This window comes from Temnothorax longispinosus, chromosome 3, assembly GCF_030848805.1.
Source record: "Temnothorax longispinosus isolate EJ_2023e chromosome 3, Tlon_JGU_v1, whole genome shotgun sequence".
Lineage (NCBI taxonomy): Eukaryota > Metazoa > Arthropoda > Insecta > Hymenoptera > Formicidae > Temnothorax > Temnothorax longispinosus.
In genome coordinates this window covers 20,014,015-20,034,626 of record NC_092360.1, presented here as the reverse complement: position 1 = coordinate 20,034,626, position 20,612 = coordinate 20,014,015, and the positions used below count along the sequence as shown (strand labels likewise).

At 39.3% G+C, this 20,612-nt stretch overlaps 1 protein-coding gene and 1 pseudogene across 1 annotated transcript in view; both read right to left on the bottom strand.

The window, feature by feature from the left end:
• The window catches only part of LOC139810405 (uncharacterized), a 325,546-nt gene that overhangs the window by 5,885 nt on the left and 299,049 nt on the right, over positions 1-20,612 (bottom strand). The gene's annotated exons all lie outside the window — the stretch shown is intronic.
• LOC139810132 (uncharacterized) lies at positions 3,627-5,434 on the bottom strand (annotated as a pseudogene).

Here is a 20,612-nt window from a genome sequence, read left to right as displayed (position 1 = left end):
ATAGTCTAAGATCCCGACCTACATCGACCTTCACCCATCTGTTTTCCTAATAAAAGGTATTTTTTATCAAACTTAATGAATAAACAAACAAATCGCAGATGGGTTGCCTAATTAAATCAGCTCAAGGCTACCCTTAATTAAAAATAATTTAATTAATATTTTTTTATTTCTACACTCATTTGTATTCTCAAAACATTCAATACCAATCGAAAGTACAAAGAATAAGTAGAAAGGAAAAGTTAGGTTGCCTATCTTTTACTGCTCCCTATTACCGGGTTGCCAGGTATAAACAGGTGAGTTGGTATTACTAATTTACACTCATCTGTTTTCTTTAATTGAACTATACAAAAAATAAAGATAATTTTATTGCGAACACAGTGGTATTAGGTTGCCTAAGCAAAATCGATCAAGACTTGCGGTTGCCGCGCTTTAAAATAGTACAGGAAAATTAGGATTTTTCTGCGGAATAATTCGCATGTAGCTAAATTTTTGCATGGACTTTTATTTCGTCGTTAAAAACAATATGTGAAAAGTCCCCATCGATGTGACCCCTGCTAAAAATTTTACAGAGGGTCAAAGGTGAAGAAAAACAGTTTTTCGCGAATATTTCTTTATTTCTTTATTTCTTTATTTCTTTATTTCTTTATTTTTTTATTTCTTTCTTTATTTCTTTATTTCTTTATATAAATTCCGATTTTTTCCATCTTGTTAATAGTTCCCGAGCACGAGTTGTTAATTTTTTAGTGGGATCTCTAGCAACGATTTTATATGTTTCTGTATCCCCTAGTAATTCTTCCATTTTGGTTGTGTATCTATCTTTATCAAGTGCTACAGTGACATTCCCTTTGTCAGCCCTCGTTAAAATTAGATGCTTCGTTTGGTCTATGATTGCCTGACTGAGCAAATCGTCATCCTTCTTCTTCTTAACGGCAAAATTATCCGGCGGAGGTATAATCCTTTTTTATTTAAAACCGGCTTCCTGTATGGCTTGTAGAACAGCGATTTCAGATGGCGAACTCTGGCTCGCACCTGGCGAGACTGAAGCTTCCTCTTCAATACGTGAGCTCCGACTATCTGAAGTCTCAGATTCATTTTGAAACAAATCGTTTTCACTGCTCCACAGTGACCCCGAAGCTTCAGTTAACCTGAATACAGGTAGCGAGGGTGTGGGTGAGGGTCGTTGCGCAAGAGACCTAAATGTATTGACATTTTCGTACTGTATAATTCTGAAGACTAGGTATGATATTTATTGTATTTTCCCGTAGGGCTTACAAGGCGTTTTTATGAGGAACGTACCCAAACCTCTTACAGTTATTCTTTCCCCCATGCCTGGCCATTTGCGACCTCACAAAACATTTACCCTCCCTCCGGTAATTCTCTTCACCCCTCTTCTTCTTCCTCCGTTTCTGCCGCGACTCCGTCTTTCAGCCTCCTTCTTTCCCGTCCCGCTCTTCTCTATTTGGTCCGCTCTCTTTTCTTGTCCTTCTCCTCATCATTGGAACTCATCCTTTACTTGAAGTTTAGACATCATTATTCCTGATGTTTTCACTGCTTTACTTAGTTCTCCTACTAAATTTTTGTGTGCTCTGGCGTTCTCAATAGCTATCCCAATATTAATACCAGGCATCATAATCTTTGCGGCTTGAATTCCATAAGGGAGAATGTTTAAAAATGTGCGGAAGGCTGCAGCAGTGGCTTCAGTGAGCCAATTCTTAATCAATGGAGAATTTTCCCTCCAGAAATCTTGCTCTTCTTGGGTGCCGGAAGAGGAGTATTCAATACACGCTATCAGCGCAGTCCACGGGGAGATTAATGAGAAATCCGAGCTATGAATATAATCCTGGTACAGTGACCTGCCAGCAGGGGTCTGGGTGGTGTGACTGGAGGTGGCAGGCTGAAGTTGAAGAGGCGCTGGGGGTTCGGTGGGCTTTGATGGGGTAGTGCCAGGTGGGGGAGGATTTTGAGTTTGGTCAGTCAAAAAACTAGTTTGAGAGGATAGTTCTAGGGATAAAAGAGACTGTGATGATGCAGAGGAACAAGTGGAGGCTAGCTTTTGATGGAGTCTTGTGGCAGGATAGGGAGAGTTGGTTTGTCTTGTCGTCTTTTTCCCTCTTTTGGAGCCGGTTTTGCCGGAGTCTTTAGGATTTGAGAATACAACTTCGTCCTCAGTGGTCCGGAATTCGTCTGATGCAGACTGGCATTCAGAGTCTAGAAGATTTAGATCATCATTATTCTGTGGTCGCATTTCAAAATCATCATTGTTAACGGACATGGTGATTCCAATGAGTCCAGATGTGAATTTTGAAAGAAAAAATTTTGAAATAAAAAGATGCCCTTTTTCTTGCCCGCTCTGGCGGGATCAAAATTTCCGGGTTTCCCACGATATCCTGGTGCCAATTTCTTAATTTCATCGACACTGTAGATCTTTTTCCCACTTGGATTTGCCAGAGCGTCCATAGTGGAAGATTTTAAGCATACAGCTTCCAGATGATTTTGATAAAACCTTTTCTGGGTTATTTATGTAAACAATGGATCAAACGTCGGAAGGTTTTTATTAAATGCGATTTAAAAATTGAGTTTTTGCGTAAATGTATGAAACAACATTGTACCTCCGATGATTGTTTCGGCATATTTTGTTAATAATACTAATCGCGCTGTAAATTGCTTCAACATCAGTAGGAACTTTTTCTCCAAAATTCGATAAACGTCCGGTTTCCATGTTGTTAATCTAAACAGTTTAGTTACATTTTTAAAATTAGTAACATTTTTAAAATTCCCGTGAAACACGGATTGGTGTAAAAAACGTATAAAAACTCATAGAACCATACGTACCGTACGGTATAAAAAACGTATTAGATAAACGTGTATAATCGGTGGACATGTCCGCAACCTATCCCATTTAATATACGTATTTATGAACGTTTTACAAACGTATTTGTAAACGTATTCATATGAGTATATTCATATACGTATATAAATACGTTTATAAATACATATATTAAATGGGATAGGTTGTGGACATGTCCACCGATTATACACGTATATCTAATGCGTTTCTTACACGCAGTGTGTAATACGTATGGTTCTATGAGTTTTGATACGTTTTTTATACCAATCCGTGTTTATTAAATTTGTATATATGTATAATATGTATTATATGTGTGTGTGTGTGTGTATATATATATATATATATATATATATGAATTTGTTATTTTGAAAGTGGTGTATAAGTTTAATTTTAAGAAATTCTGTCGTAATATGTGCATGTTATATATAATATGGTTACAAATATATTGAAATAAATACAAGTTTTTGTGTTTAATATAATTAAAGAAGAAAAGAGAAAAATATATTTACACCTGCATTTTAAAAATAAATAGCTCATATACACATAAATAAATAAACAATTTTAAAACTGCAAAAATAAAAGCTTATAATTCTTTTATAATTTATTATAAGAAAAATATTATAAAATGATATATTATAAAATATTATAAAATATTATAAAATGACATTGACACACACACAATATAGTTTCAATATATGGATTATAAAAATTAGTTTTCTTATTAAGCGGATTATTAAAAATACATAAAAAAAGAAATATAAAAATTAATTATAAAAAATTAATTCGTAGCTAATTTTAACCAATCTTTTACGGCATTTGCAATAACTTTATCTCCCGTGGATGGTCCATTTATCTCATTAAAGGCAAGTCTAGCACTTTCTAAAAAAAATAACAAATATATTAATATAATTGTTTTATTTAATTAGGTAAAAAGTATTAGTGAAAAGATTAATAATAGTATTAACGTTTTTATATATTATTGTATGTTGCATGTACCATAAATAACGTCCATGATCTTTTTTTCTTTAAAGGCTATCTTATTTTTACGTCCAACTCAATTAAAGTGCGTTGCTAATTCGTTGGTTAACAGAAGTCGTAACATACTCATCACACAGCAACGTTGATTTTCGCCACCGATTGACGCTAGTTTTTTGCGCTGTGATGAGAGGAAGAAATGTATAATTCATATATAAAATACGTACGTGATTATATAAGAAGAACGTTGTTAATACATATCTTAAAAGCTGTAATGCATTTATTTATACCTACATAATAATTAAAGTTTTCTTCAACGGTTAGTAATTTCTCCATTTCCTCAAATTGTTCCATAGTTGAAAGAGGAAGTTTAGGTAGCCCTTCAGGTTTCTTCCATGTTTCCATTCCTGCTGAATTCATATGTCGCTGAAGTACATTAATTTGTGACTGAATTTGCTCATACGTAATCTCAATACTTTGTAAGTATGATAAAACAACGCTCTGAAATTCAACTTCAATAATGCAATAATGCAATAATGCAAAATTCTTTATTCGAGGAATCTTGCTATTAGAACGAAAACTAGACGTCTCGGCGACAGATTGACGTTCCTGATCTATGCTATTTGTTTCCATAGTACTAGACGAAGTGTCTTCAATATTTTGACATCCAAGTCTTGCAGTTGATTGTTTAACTACTTTTACTCCCTGCTGTTGCTGCTGCAGCGACTGCAGTTGCTGCTGCATCGACTGCAGTTGCTGCTGCATCTGCAGCATAGTGTTTTGCACTATCATGACGATGTTCGTTGTCTCGCCCAATCGCTGCTCTACTTGCAACAATCGCCGCTGTAGAATAGAATTGGTTCCCAGTTGCTGTTCCCCGCCGTTGTTTTGCTGCATTTGGCGCAGCTGAAACTGTTGATGAAACTGTGGCAACGGCACCGGCATTTCTAACGTAAATTCATCCATAAGGTCTTCATGCGGATGTATGTTATCATCTAGCCTTGCATGGGGATCTCCAGGCACATGAGCCATTTTAAAATGTGTCTCTCTTCCCTCTCCAACTGATCCCTCTCTTATGTGCTTCCCTTTACTGTCGTACCTTTCGTGGAGAATACTGTACGTCCCTCTGGACACTGCCGCACTTGGATGATTGGGCGGCGATGTCACAATCGGTTAAGAATGTTGCGTTAAGCCGAGAGAACTGACAGGTTGAATAGATTTAATGGTAGGGCCAGCAGGTATTTGTTGCGATGAGGGTTGCATGCTTGTTGTATGTTTTAATTGATTTTTAAGTGGACCACTAACTGTTCTTTGTAGCAAAAAATCTTTATCATTCTTATTCTTTTTCTTCTTTCTTGTGTACTCTTTTATTTTCTGTATCTTTTCAGTATCCATATTATTTTCACTTGAATTCGTTGAAGAACTTTCTGTATCTTCTGTATCATCAGTACTTAAAGACGGAGTCGGACTTTTAGGTCTCTTTCGTTTTTCAATTATTTTTGTTTTTTTATTTGTTGAATTATCTGATGAAGTGACTTGTTCAATATAATTATTCATAAACTGCTCAGCCGCATCATAATTATCTAAACATTCAGATAAATATTAAAGCACAGATATTTGTAGATATTTTTACGTATAAATTTGCATAAGTTTAAAGAATATGTGTTTATATAATATACCTTCTGTACGTAGAACAGTATTAACGTCAAATTTTTTCCATGACGATTGGTAGACTGCATTAGATTTTACTAATGCTTTAAATTTGCCATCAGATTTGGTATTTGGCCAGTAACAAACTGAATTATTATCTGTTAACCAGATAAGAGGGACGACTGCACATTCCTTCTGAGTGCCATTTAAAAATTGTACCACTGCATAGGCACTCATTGTAGCCAGTGGGATTTGTCTTGTGCCTTATTTTTTTAGTATCTATTTTTGGTACATTGAGTAAATATATTCATAATTAATATTTATAAAAATGCAGCTATCTCAATTATAATTTAACAATTTATATATAACTGTCACTTAAATTCATTTACATTCATGTTATGGCTATCTGTATAAATTATAATTTTTAGTAATTTTTAGAAAAAATTCTCCACGCAATTAAAATAATTAAGATATTTATTTCGCAGTCTATATACATATATCCCGAAAATTATGTGTCTTTAGTAATGCAACTATCTATTCATATAAGGTACGTGTGGAAAGTGTTACGTAAAACTAATGTACATAAATCTGTAAAACTTTATTAGATCTTATTTATTTCTTTGTTGGTGCTGAATTGGAAATGTAGCATATCCGTTTTTGAACGGAAAAAGTAGGCATTTATGATTTATTTCTTCTACGAAGAATGTAATTGATAAATCACAACCGTGAACAAAAAATATACCTAATTTGGAAGATGGAATAAGAGTATTGTACAAATCCTGTATATATTTAAAAGGTGTTCCAACACATTTATAACGCTCTTCTATGCAAATAATATGTTTAATTTCCACAATTTTATTATAAACCGAAACGATGTTATTTGGTCTTCTTACAGAAAGTTTGAAACGGTTAGTTATTAAAGTCAAGCATTTAAATGAACTTTTATTTTGCGATTTACCAACAATTTGTTTTATGATAAAATGCGCGTCATAACCGGATAAATTGTGGAAAACTATAGAAATATAATGGAAATCTTTGTAATTTAGGTTGCAGTTTGAATGTGCAGGACCTCCATAACGACCGGTCTGGTGACAATGATCGCGTACGCAGACGGTTTCTCGCAAATATAGCAGTGCATCGCGCTGCGAAATGTCTCCCACTCTCCAATTTTTGTAAATCTTTTATAAAGAATATGAAATTATATATTTTATTGAAATTATATATACTCATCGATCGCAAAAGTATTTTCTGTTTTTATGTCTATTGATGTGCGAGCTCACGCGGCGAGATAAGTTTTTGATCCACGCGAAATAAAATACCTCACGTTGTCGTCTCGCGGGTCCTGCTCGAGCACTACACTCGCAGCGTTTCTTTCAAAAATTCGCACGGTCAAAACCATCTGCATGGTCAAAACCAGGGTTGTGCGTTTACGCATAAAATAATAATAGTTTACATCTACGTGTATACAATGTATATAATGCAAACTATGGTTATTATAACGTGTTATCTATGTGAACAATAAAGTAATCTGTGAATAACCGAAGTTTTATATTCGAAGATTTATTTTCGGAGATTTATATTTTCAGTCAGAAATATATATCATAAATTTATATTTTGTTTGTGTTATACTCGCAACTAGATAGTCTGTTCGCGTAAAGATACACGGTACTTGGCGCGAGACACTATACCGTGGAGAATGTCTCTTGACATAGTCGGCCAAGACATTCTCCAGATACTAAACTCCAGATAGACACATGTTTTTCCTTGACCTGTGCAAAGAAATCGCAATTGTCATGCATCACATGAATTGTTTTCAATTTGGGATGCTGTTCAACAATTGCGGAACTAGATAACTGTCGCAAGTATAGTTCTCTTACATCTTTGCACAGTGTCAGCTCGTTGAAATTGTATCTGTAACACGTTACTGAATTATTCGCAGAGTATGTGTTTGCATCACATGAATTGTTTTCAATTTAGGATGCTGTTCAACAATTGCGGAACTAGATAACTGTCGCAAGTATAGTTCTCTTACATCTTTGCACAGTGTCAGCTCGTTGAAATTGTATCTGTAACACGTTACTGAATTATTCGCAGAGTATGTGTTTGCATCACATGAATTGTTTTCAATTTGGGATGCTGTTCAACAATTGCGGAACTAGATAACTGTCGCAAGTATAGTTCTCTTACATCTTTGCACAGTGTCAGCTCGTTGAAATTGTATCTGTAACACGTTACTGAATTATTCGCAGAGTATGTGTTTGAATTTTTTGTCCTGCCTGTATTAGGCTTAATATTCGCTTTACGTATTATTATTCACTTTATTGGACTTATCTGTATTATTCGGACGGCGCGTAGATCGCTTGGTTGAATGCACAAGGCCCACTTTCATCTCCCCTTGGAGTTGCAGTGCCCCTTTCTCTGACAATTTCATGGTTGTGGCTACCTGCGTTGCTTTATCCAGCGTCAGGTCCGGTATTTCCAGTAAGCGTGCTTGGATCCTTTTGTTGGCCAATCCGAAGACCAGTTGATTTCTCAGGGCCGTCCTGAGGTATTCTCCGAACTTACAATGTAAGCTCAGTTTTTGTAAGGCTGCCAAGAATTCCTGAATAGATTCGCCCTCCTTCTGCTTGCGCTGGTGGAACTTGAATTTTTCCGCTATTTCAAGTGGTGGTGGATCGTGAAAACCCTTCAAAATCGTGACCAAGGTATCGTAATTCGTTTTGAACGGGCTTTGCGGCGCTAGCCGGTCATAGAGGACATCGAAGGACGTCGGTCCGACGTAATGAAGTAAAAATGGCGCTCTCGCTGGGAACTGGGAAGCGAAGGAAATGCTAACCAGAGGGTGTAAGATGTTCTTTACTTTTGCCTGCCAAAGTACGACGACTCATATGGGGTGTACAATGTACTCTCGTGGACGCTAGTGTTATATGAGAAGGTCGCGAACTTCAGGTAGTCGGCCCAATCGTTCTTTTCGCAAAATTGTTTCAGATATTTCTACAGTACGTGGTGCGATCTTTCTATGGAGCCGTTTGACTGCGGTCTGTAAGCTGTGGTCTTATATCGAGTGATACGAAATTTCTTTGCTATGTTACGCATGAGCGCGTTTATAAAATGGCTACCTTGGTCGGTAACCCAAGCCCTTGGGGCTCCGTACACGCAGATGAAATCTTTTGCGAATGCGTCGGCCACGTTTATGGCGGATGCTTGTTTCAAAGGGAGAGCTAGGAAGTATTTTGTGAGGAAATCCTGGATCGTAAGAATGTAAGAGTATCCCGTGCTAGTGGTGGCTAAGGGTCTCATGATATCTATGGAGATTTTGTCAAACGCCGCTTCTGGGATGTCGGTGAGGATCATCGGTTGCCGTGTTTTAACGCGGACCAGTTTTTTCAATTGGCAGCTCCTACAATTTTGAATGAATCTCTGGACGTCGTTTTTTATCCCTGGCCAATGGTACCTTTCTCTGAGTCTTCTATATGTTTTGGTGACTCCTTTATGTCCTCCGCCTGCTGAAGCGTAAGACTCCTTCAGGATATCAGGCTTCTCCGCGTCCAGTGGCATTGAAATGTGGTTCTTGCATATCAGGATCCGGGTAGGGTTGCCTGGAACGTGCTTTCCAATATCCGGCGGACCGTTGAAAATACCATGCCGTCTATACTTCCTTTACATATGGCGACAATAGGTAGGCCTAGTTCGGTGCACACATCGAGTAGGGATGAAATGGCTTCTTTCACCCATTTCCTCTGAGTGTCTTCTGAGACGCACGTTTTGATTGGGAGCGCGATGATCTTTGTCTTTCCTTGTGTTACCACTCGGGCTCGGCCGAGCGTTGGATCCACGCCGGTAGCCTTCTCTGCTCCATAAGCATTTGGCTGCCGGGGTCACATGGCTCTCCCGGTTGCGAAATGAACACCGCTAAGTGGTCCCTTCGCGCCAAATAGTGGTCCTTAATTTCCGTAATCCGGGTCTTCGTAGGGTGAAGATCGAAAGGTTTGTAAGGCTCATCTTCCCGATAGGAATGGACAACAGATAATATAACTCGTATTTCTATTATAACGGCGTCTATACTTGAAATTCCGGTGCCACGCTACAATAATACTTTCTTCTGATACTGCTTACATACATTCACCGGAATCGGCCGGAATCTTGGATAGGCTGAAGATTTACACTTTGAGCGCTATGCAAGGTAATTACAAAGAACTCGTCCTTGTATTTTTGTATAGTGCCTAATATTTTTGCGGTAAGATCATTAGGAGTATTCGATTTTTTTACTTGCAAAATCAAAGTCATTACGATGCGATGATGGACCGGTTTTCAACGCACCGACTTCTAGTTTAAACTATTATTATTCAGTGTTTATTTGTCGTATTTTCGGACTTGCGTATCTCTGTTGATTACCGTTTTTATATTCGCGTTCCTTTTCCCTTCGAATTCCGTCAAGATTAGCTAGAGTTTGAACAATTAAATTCGCGTCGTTGTAGTTAATAATTACTAACGTTTCTTTAATCCAAATGGGGTATTGTTGAATAATTTTATGTGATGATTGTGATGAGGTGGAGATGCGGAGTAAGTAATAATGTGAAAGAATTAAGTTTAAATTTTTGTATTTATAATTATGACAATACAATAATAGTATAAAAAACAACGTCTAGGTCATTGTCCAGTTTCGTTAAATCAGGCATATAATATAAACTTTCCAAATGTAACTCACGTGTTACGTCCAACCCCGAGATTAGAATAAGAAAATCTGGGAAGCAAAGGAAAGGCTAACCAGAAGGGTCGGGGAAAGGAAGGACGCAACTAGATGCTTAAGAATTTTGCTCGCAGGTACACGCTCTGAGGCGCGTGGCGCGAGCCGAACGCACTTTTGGTGGCTTAGGAAGGGGGGATTGGAGGGTTAGTGGGAGCTAAGGTGGGATTGGTGGGCTTGGTCTTTCCTGAGTCCTGGGCTCCTTGGCTATCGTCGGGGTTGCTTTGGATTTGTTGTTTCTGTTTCTGAGCAGTCTGGGAGCGGGTTTTTGGGTTGGTGTGCTCCTTTTGATGTTTTTGGGGTTTCTTTGGTAATGTTGGACCACACGCTCCAGAGGACCATCCCCGACGCTGTCGACCGCCTCGACGGTCGTCATGCATTTTTGTCGTCTGCAAACACCCTTTTTGAAATTGCCACATATGTTGGAGCTTTGTAAAGTTCGGCCGACTTCTCTCTTTAGTTGCTCGGTTTCTTTTCCAGTGTTTTCATAACGAAGCTGTTCTAGGCTGGTGCAATGTAAGAACGGACATTTGTCTTTGTGGCATATAGTATTCTGATATTTGTAGCAGTATTTATATTTGTGAAGGAGACCACAATTCGGATTAAAGCAGCAATTATTTTTGAAAGCATTACAATTTTCAATTTTCATACACCTATTTCGCTGGGATTCCTGTTTTAGAATATCTTTACCATTATTAGGAATAGCTACTACATTCTGAAGGTCACTGTGCCGTCACGTTCTGTCTGTTGTTCGTCCGTTTTTTTGGTCAATGCATTTAAGCAATTTACCAGGGATTTGGACAAGTCGTGTGAAAGTTATTATTATTATTATTATTGCTCGGGACCGAAAAGATATCTGAGTTTATAAGTTTCGTAACGAGGATGACTTTTATCTATCTGATTTTAATTAGGATAATCAATGTCGGAGTCGACAGGAATAGGTTTAAATGAAGGTGCGTTTTCTAGTTGTTGCAATTCCTGGAAGAGGGGGAGAGGATCTCGATTAGAAGTAACAGCTTGTTTGATCTGGAACCTAATTTGTCTCAATACTTGTATGAATTTTAATGTATATTGCTTCATAACCATCCTCGATCTTCCGAATAATTGCAATCACCCAATAGTGATACTCCCAAGTGCGGTTTAACGTAATATCGACTAATACTGGCCAAGGGAGTTTTTTCGGCAACGCAATCGTCCCACAGCCGTCGATACACTTTTCGTCTCACGTTAGAGTCCCAGTCATAAGGAGGCTCGGTTTCGATAACGATTCCTTGTCTGACGATGCGTTCACTGGTTCCGCGTATACCGAGTTCGCGATCGCGAAGGAACTGCACCGGAGATATTCGTTGCACATCCCTCAATCTTTCGTCTCGCACATCTTCATCATTCTTCAAAGCATTGGTGATATCGTTTATTAAATAGTGATCATAGGACATATTGTCCCTAGAGCCTAAAAAGCTTATAGAGTTCTCCTCAATTATCCATACCATATTGCGCACATTATATATAATGTCTCACTCGCGATAATGTTTTTTTTTATCACTTGATGCAAATCGGGCACATGTTGCATGGCAATATTTGGTACAATGGAGTACGACAATTTTTGCAAAATCGACCGTTTATTACGTCGTACGGTTCGGTTACATGCTTTTGAATCGCACACATGTGCTCACCAGTGTTATTATACACGATCATACACGAAGCACACAGGTTATCTGAACCGTATATATAATAAAAATAAATGGTGCAACACTTTGTACGTCCATCTAACGCTAAAAATTCGGGACGCGATACTATTTTTTTTATAACTTGTTTGCGGTTATCGTCTTCATCGCTGTTATTAGTGCTGTCCGGTGACAACGGACGATCCTCGTCGGATGAATCTATATCCATTATTGCCTCAAAATTATTGTCCATCTTTATTTTTGTTTACTGTTTTGAAAAAATGTTTTCTTTATACCGCCCACTTGACACAAAAACTTCAGCCCCGAGTATGAACTTTTAAGAGCCGCCCACTCGCGATAATGTTCTTTCTTATTGTGTGCAAATCGAGCACATATTACACGGAAATATCATGTACAATGCTTCATGACATTTTGAACAAAACCGGTCATGCATCGTATTGCGTAACTCAACGAAGTCTTTTCGGTAAGCGTATATGTGCCCGATATCAAGGTCCAATAGAGCAACCATGCACGAAGCACATAGTGCAAGTACACTACCCGTTGAATAATTAAAGTATATTACGCAATGTTTCGTACGTAAATTTAGTGCAACGATTTCCAAACGCGGCACTATTTTATCGATAACTTTTTTATGATTGTCGTCTTCATCACTGAAATAATCACTGTCGTCCGTTAACGCGCGATTCTCGTCTACATCCATATCGAAATTATTGTCATCTCCTTTATCGTAAAAAATATTCCTCTGTATTGAATACTCGGCACAAAAATGCAAAATAACCGCTATACTTTTTTTCGGAGGAATTTTTATATTTTTCAGGAATTTTTATATTCCAAACTGCACCCTCCGCACGAGTGGGGTTTGTGCGGAGAAACTGGGCTATATTTCGGAGGGGACATTAAATTTGAAATTGGTCGTCAAGCTTGGGGAGCTTGGGAGTTTTGGGTTAATAATACTGCTATTACTAGCTGCAATATTAGTACAAGTAATTAGAATCAAATCCGGCTCGATATTGTTTTCCACATATCTTGTATCAGTCTCGTTGTAGCGTATAATCCAATGTACTTTGCGTCTCGATTGAAATTGTACATCCTTCGGATGAAATCGCCGAATGATATTTGGCGAAATATAACTGACGCCATTGCCCCTACGATTGGGACAGGTGATACGTGGATAATACCTTGTCTTCTGAAGTAGTTAAAATTTCTGAAGAGATAATGAGTGACGAGAGCACCAATTATGATTGCCAACACAATTGATAAGTATTCCATGGTAATTAAATGTCACTCAAGAACTTTTATTTTAAGAGAATTTTCGAGATACTTGTTAAAGATTCGCGATTATCCGAAGCAAGATTATCGCGAGCAAACTGATGCCATGGATAGCACGTAAGCAGATATTGCAGGAATGAATCGCAACGAACGACTGTTTTTAGTAGCGGGATTCTATAGCTTTTTAATGACAGTGCCGGTATCGTTGCGCATATTATGTATGGTAGATGTACGGAAAATTTACTTTTAAATTAAATTAAATTAAATTATTACACAAATGCATTTATTAATGCACAAATTATTGCACAGCACAAAATACTTACACCGTTGCACGGATAAGTAATTTTGAGTTGCATCTTGCCCACACCTGTTAAAAAAATCTGCCTCTTCTTTTTTGGTGGACTCTGGGTCGGAGGTACCTCCGTCTTGATGTCCAGACGGTTCAATATCACCACGGGAACTAAACCGTGCACTGTATTGTGCGCTGTATATACATACATTACATTAATGGATATACATATTATGTACCACAATGTATATTTAAATCATATATATGAAATGTATGTACACTGTATATACAGGATATTATTTTCACATTATGGAAAAGAAATGCATATACATAGAATGTCCGATGTTATGTGGGATATATATTGTTTCTTGCATTAAAAATAGCAAATTTGTAGCACCGGTGATTGTGGATGTCCAATAACGCTAGCTGTGAAGAAACCGCCTAATATGCGGAATGGTCTAAATCTATGTGTAAAGTAAAGTATCAGTTAAAAATAGTTAGCAAATTGGTTTTTGTCTTAAAATGTTGCTCAATTTGTGTATTATTTAAATATATACCATAAAATTATTGTCTTTATCCTCTTTGGCCAAACGGAGTATAAACACTACTCCATATGTACAAGAGTAAAGTATCAGTTAAAATATAGTTAGCAAATTGGTTTTTGTCTTAAAATGTTCCTTAATTTATGTGCTTTCAAAATATGCACTATAAAATTACTGTCTTCATCCTCTTTGGGTAAAGTATTTAATACTTAGTATTTGAACTTCTGGTTCCCTTACGAACGATCGAAGCTTGGTTTGGCTTCATCGATGTCATCGCACAACTCGGGGATGCTGCATCAACCAAATCACGTTTTTTGGTTGGTTGCATGTTTCAAGGTCGAAATTCGAGAAAATTTCTAAATAGGGTAATTAGAAGCATATTACGGTATGAAGATCTTGGTTTAATAGGGTTATAGAGCCCGACCTAGAAGGCAACCATCTTTCGGAAGAGACATTAAATTTGAAATTGGTCGTCAAGCTTGGGGAGCTTGGGAGTTTTGGGTCAATAATACTGCTACCACTAGCCGCAATATTTGCGATAATATACAATCAAAGCTGCAAGTCGCGGATGGTACAGGACCTTGAAAAGAAATTACTTTGCACTCTTGCAGATTGCACTCTTGTGGCCAAAACTTAGTTGCACAATATGTTTATATTAATAAATTATTTAATAAATTATTTAATATATTACCTACAAAATCATATAACTTAAATGTACTCACCCTTATATATACGGGCGCCTCAAACGTTGACCCGTTAAAGAGGTATCTCATTCTCGGAGGTATCTGCTCGTATAAAGTAAATTCAAATTCTATTTGCATTTGTACTGTCACGTTTTGACTGTCGTTGTTCGTCCGTTTTTTGGTCAATGCATTTAAGCAATTTACCAGGGATTTGGACAAGTCGTGTGAAGGATATTATTATTATATTTATTATTCGGGACCGAAAAGATATCTGAGTTTATACGTCTGGTAACGAGGATCAGTTTTATCTATTTGATTATAATTAGGGTAATCAACGTCGAAATCGACAGGGATAGGTTTAAATGGAGGTGCGTTTTCTAGGTTTTGCAATTGTTGGAGGAAGGGGAGAGAATCTTGATTAGAAATGACTACTTGTTTGATCTGGAATCTGATTCGTTTAATTTGAACGCGCCTACCTCCTTTCTTCGTCATTCAGCCGCGTTCACGAAAATGAATTTTAAGCTCGCCACACTCTTCGGCAGCGCTCTAAAACCAATCCGCCACACCCTCTGCTCGCCACACTCTTCGTCAGCGCTCAGATCGTCAGCATAGAGGTCAAATTCACTTTCGGGAATTTATCGAGGTTATTGTCTTTTTCTGGAAACCAACTCCGTAATCGCCACGGTGCGCTTATAATTCAGAAGAAGCGTGGTGGATTCGTGTATAAGTACAATATATTTGACCGAACAATGATACAGAAGAAATAATAATAATAATAAAAAGGTTACATATATGTGTGAACTAAAAAAAAAATTTATAGGAAAAGAAAAAAGAAAATTATGTACATGAAGTATATGAAAGTACAACCTAAACACACAAAAAGAAAAATAAGTAAAAAAAAAATTTATTACTAATTAAGTCCACTTTATCATTTTTTTTCTTTTTTTTTTTTATCTAATCGCGCTGAGTGGGAGCACCATGTCCTCGACCAGCCATCTTCATTCGCATGATGACTTCAGCCATAGCTCTGGCTCGCCCCCCCGGTACAGCTGGAGGATTGGCGAGGGGTCGCCCTCGATTCGCCAGTTCGTGCAAAAATCTGGCACGTCCTCTCGCAGCCGGGGGGACATCAGGAACGTTGACTGGGAAGGGCCCCCTCGACCTCCCTGAGGAAATTAGGAGGTCCTTCGAGCTCCTCAAACAAGGCTTGATTTTGGCCCGATAGTGCTCGATACCGCGATGCTGCCTCTGCGTCATGGAACACGACTTGGTCAGCTTGGTTGAGACGGCCCGGTCGTCGAAGAAGAGCCCTTCGGAGCCTGGACCGTCCCCTTAATGAGATTCCCTATCATCTCGAGTGACAGTTCTCTAAGTCCCGGCGCCCCCTCGTGTTGCGCTCGAGGCGGCACGACTATTAATTGTGGCTGCTTTTCACCACATATAGTTTCGAGATCCGGCAACCTCGACTGGTTGGGCATTTTGATCTAAATAACGAGCACATGATACTAACAATCCTATAATCAAACTTATTCTAGTGTATATGTGTGTATAATATAGTTGTTTACCTGAATTTATATAAGTAACGAACAACGATTGATATAGTTATACGGCTTGTGCGCTCTTCGAGAGTCAAGATCGTACTGGCCAACGCTCGAGTTTTCGGATTTTACATTTATTCCTAACTTATTTTTATTACTTCAGTTTTTCTTGAGAGGGAATGAAACGTGAGAAGAAAAAAAAATTTTTTTATAGATGTGGATACGTATTATGAGCTCCGTTGCGGACACTAGATTTCGTTGCATTAATCGCCACGCTTTCGGCAGCGAAAGTACCAGTTCGCCACACTCTTCGTCAGCGCCCCAGCACAGATCGCTACACTTTTGTCAGCGAAAACTGCGAGTCGGAATGCCAGAAGTGATTGATTAAGAATACGAGATGAGATTCCAGATTTTCAAACTCGTTCCTTTTCAAACTTATCTACTAAAAGGATGGCAGTGTGGTCTTGTGGTAAAGCGCCAGACTCGTAACACCGAGAAACCGGGTTCGAGTCCACCTGATCACAGGAATTTTTATATTCCAAACTGCACCCCCCGCACGAGTGGGGCTCGTGCGGAGAAACTGGGCTATCTTTCGGAGGAGACATTAAATTTAGAAATTGGTCGTCAAGCTTGGGGAGCTTGGGAGTGTTTGGCATTTTTTAATAGTGCTAAATTACGGTTACCGACTGTTACGTCCAGCCCCGGGATTAGGGTAGAAAGGCTAACCAGAGGGGTCGGGGTGAGGAAGGACGCAACTAGATACTTATAAATGTCGCTCGCAGATACGCGCTCTGAGACGCCTGGCGCGAGCCGAGCGCACTTTTATGACTCAGAAAGGGTCAACGTCCGTAAAGACGCTAGGACGCCTTTCGTGAGCGGCGCGATCGTCGGTCCTTTCGAGTCAGAGAATTTAATCCCTTTAACTCGGGATCGGACCTCGTGCAATTTCGAGAGGTGGATGGTACTGAGGATGAGGTCCCAATTTAATGAAAGAAACAGTTGGGTTTATCTTAGAAATAAATAGAACATTTATTACAAATTAACATAGAATTTACTAATGACATTGAGTAAAGAAAATCAGGCAATCGTACACATAATAATAAATCCAGATGAAGGGTAAATGTATTAAATGTAGGTGTAACATGTGTGTGTATTTCTCGCGGGTGTTACATAGGTGCGGGGGTGATCGGGCAAGATCTTTAAGGAAAAACCTACTTGAAAATGAACATCCTGCCCGCTATTATTACAATCGGAATCAGTAGTGAGATTACATGAATTTAGTGAAGTGTTATGTATGTGTGTAAATTAATTAAGTTAAAACATATGAGAATTAAAAATAAATAAAATTTATTCTATATTTATTAATCTAAGATTACGATCTTAGGATCGCCTACTTTCTCAAGTTCGAGAGTCGAGGCGGTCGAAGAGGTTGGGGACGGACTTCGAGAAGAGGAGGGGGAATCGGGAGGTTCTAGGAAGCGGGCTGGATCGGGGTTGACGGGGACCACGCGAGGCGGGACCACGCGAAACGGAGCCACGCGGCAAATAGGGGGATGTTCGACAATTGGGCAAGAGGGTAGGACGTCTGGGCGACAGGGCAGGATGATAGCGGGACGATTCTGGTGCGAACAACCGGGTTTTTCCGTAAAAGCTGGTAGGGGCGGTGGGATGGCGAGTCGCGGAGGACCGGCGTTGAGCTGCTCCCGGGGGAGTTCGACCTCCCGTCGCGCCCGCTTGTTCTGGCGATTTCTCTGTCGCCTGATCGTGTGGAGATTCTGTCCTCGAGGGGGTAGGACTTTCGGGTCCACTAAAATTATTTACTTATTTAGTCGATCTCTCTCGGACCCGGTCGGAAGCGAACAAAAGAAAATTGTCGAGCTTAAAGGGGGGGGAGAGGTCAGTGGACAGGCTGGGTCGACGACAGCGACGAGACGCCTAGTCAGGCCTACCACAACGCCAACGACCGCTGGGAACTCGATGCCTACACTGACCGACCCACGAGCATAAGCTCAGGGAGGTCAGTGGACCAGCTAAGTCCACGACAGCGATGAAGACGCCGAGAGGCAAGTCAGGCCCACGACAACGCCAATGACCGCTGGGAACCTGATGCCTACACTGACCGACCCCAAAATAATAAGCTTCCGGGGATCCGACAATCGATAGACCGTTTAAGAAGGGGGGGGGCGATAACACGGAAAAAGAAGGATCAAGAGAATTACGGGACTTACTACTTGATGAGTTCAAACGAGTGGCCTTCTCTCTGGAATGGACGTTGGACTCGTCGGTGGGTGAGTCGGGGCGACTGATGGTCCGTCGGATCTGTTGCACTGACTCTAAACGTGGAGTCGAGACTCGAAACGAATGAGATTCAGATTATAATACCGAGCAATGCAGACTGAGACTGAAGAAATTTCTCTGAGAGCGAGTCCTGCGATGTCGCGATTTAAATAGGAAGGTTCGAAGGATGGAAGGGGTGGATTTCGTGTGGGATGTGTCTGGTTTTCGTTTAAAGGATTTCTGGTTGGCGGGATGTTTCTAATTATTATTTAAGGGAATTCTTATTGGGCGAGATGTTTCTTGCCCAAGGGGTAGATTTTGAGTTTACGCCTATCCTAGAAAGTTGGAGACGGTTATCGATTTTTCCGGTTTTCCATTGGTGAGCCCCCTCTTAAGACCCCACTGTCTTATTGGGGGTGTAACCCATCGGTTCTTTTCAGTGACGCATTTGTTTTTCGGCTATCGCCGATTTCTCTTTTATTGGGGTTCCTTACTTATCTCGCGACCCTGTTTTTATGTTGACAGACGATCCATACTTCTCAATTTTAAGTGTAGTTTTATTGCAAACAGAAACTTCCGCCACGTGCTCTTAAGATTTCTAAAAGCACGTATTAGGTTTCGTTTCTGTTTGTCGGAACATCGCACGGCCAGTTTTGAGTGAGTCGCGCGATATAATACAGATCCCCATCATCCCCCGTCTGGAGTTAAGGCTCCTTTCTGCGCGTCGTGTCGCCGGATTTATAGTTATGGGCCAGACGAGGTTGACGAGAATCTGGTCACCATATCCCCCGTCTGTTAGTAATTTGTCATCTGAGAGGTTGCTTTTAGTTGCCCAAGCAAATAGGTAGTTTGATCATAAAAAAAAAGGAATGCGAGGAGATCTAACCTCACCCCGATCGATAACCGTCCGTACTTGGCTTGTTTATTCTAATCTTAGGGCTATCTTAGGCGCATAAGAATTCCCGCGAAAAAGGGATATCGTGGAGTCCGCAGGACGTAACATCGTCTTTTTCCCTCTTTTGGAGCCGGTTTTGCCGGAGTCTTTAGGATTTGAGAATACGACTTCGTCTTCAGTGGTCCGGAATTCGTTTGATGCAGACTGGCATTCAGAGTCTAGAAGATTTAGATCATCATTATCCTGTGGTCGCATTTCAAAATCATCATTGTTAACGGACATGGTGATTCCAATGAGTCCAGATGTAAATTTTGAAAGAGAAAATTTTGAAATAAAAAGATGCCCTTTTTCTTGCCCGCTCTGGCGGGATCAAAATTTCCGGGTTTTCCACGATATCCTGGTGCCAATTTCTTAATTTCATCGACACTGTAGATCTTTTTCCCACTTGGATTTGCCAGAGCGTCCATAGTGGAAGATTTTAAGCATACAGCTTCCAGATGATTTTGATAAAACCTTTTCTGGGTTATTTATGTAAACAATGGATCAAACATCGGAAGGTTTTTATTAAATGCGATTTAAAAATTGAGTTTTTGCGTAAATGAAACAACAGAGTATGTGTTTGCATCACATTAATTGTTTTCAATTTAGGATGCTGTTCAACAATTGCGGAACTAGATAACTGTCGCAAGTATAGTTCTCTTACATCTTTGCACAGTGTCAGCTCGTTGAAATTGTATCTGTAACACGTTACTGAATTATTCGCAGAGTATGTGTTTGCATCACATGAATTGTTTTCAATTTAGGATGCTGTTCAACAATTGCGGAACTAGATAACTGTCGCAAGTATAGTTCTCTTACATCTTTGCACAGTGTCAGCTCGTTGAAATTGTATCTGTAACACGTTACTGAATTATTCGCAGAGTATGTGTTTGCATCACATGAATTGTTTTCAATTTAGGATGCTGTTCAACAATTGCGAAACTAGATAACTGTCGCAAGTATAGTTCTCTTACATCTTTGCACAGTGTCAGCTCGTTGAAATTGTATCTGTAACACGTTACTGAATTATTCGCAGAGTATGTGTTTGAATTTTTTGTCTTGCCTGTATTAGGCTTAATATTCGCTTTACGTATTATTATTCACTTTATTGGACTTATCTGTATTATTCGGACGGCGCGTAGATCGCTTGGTTGAATGCACAAGGCCCACTTTCA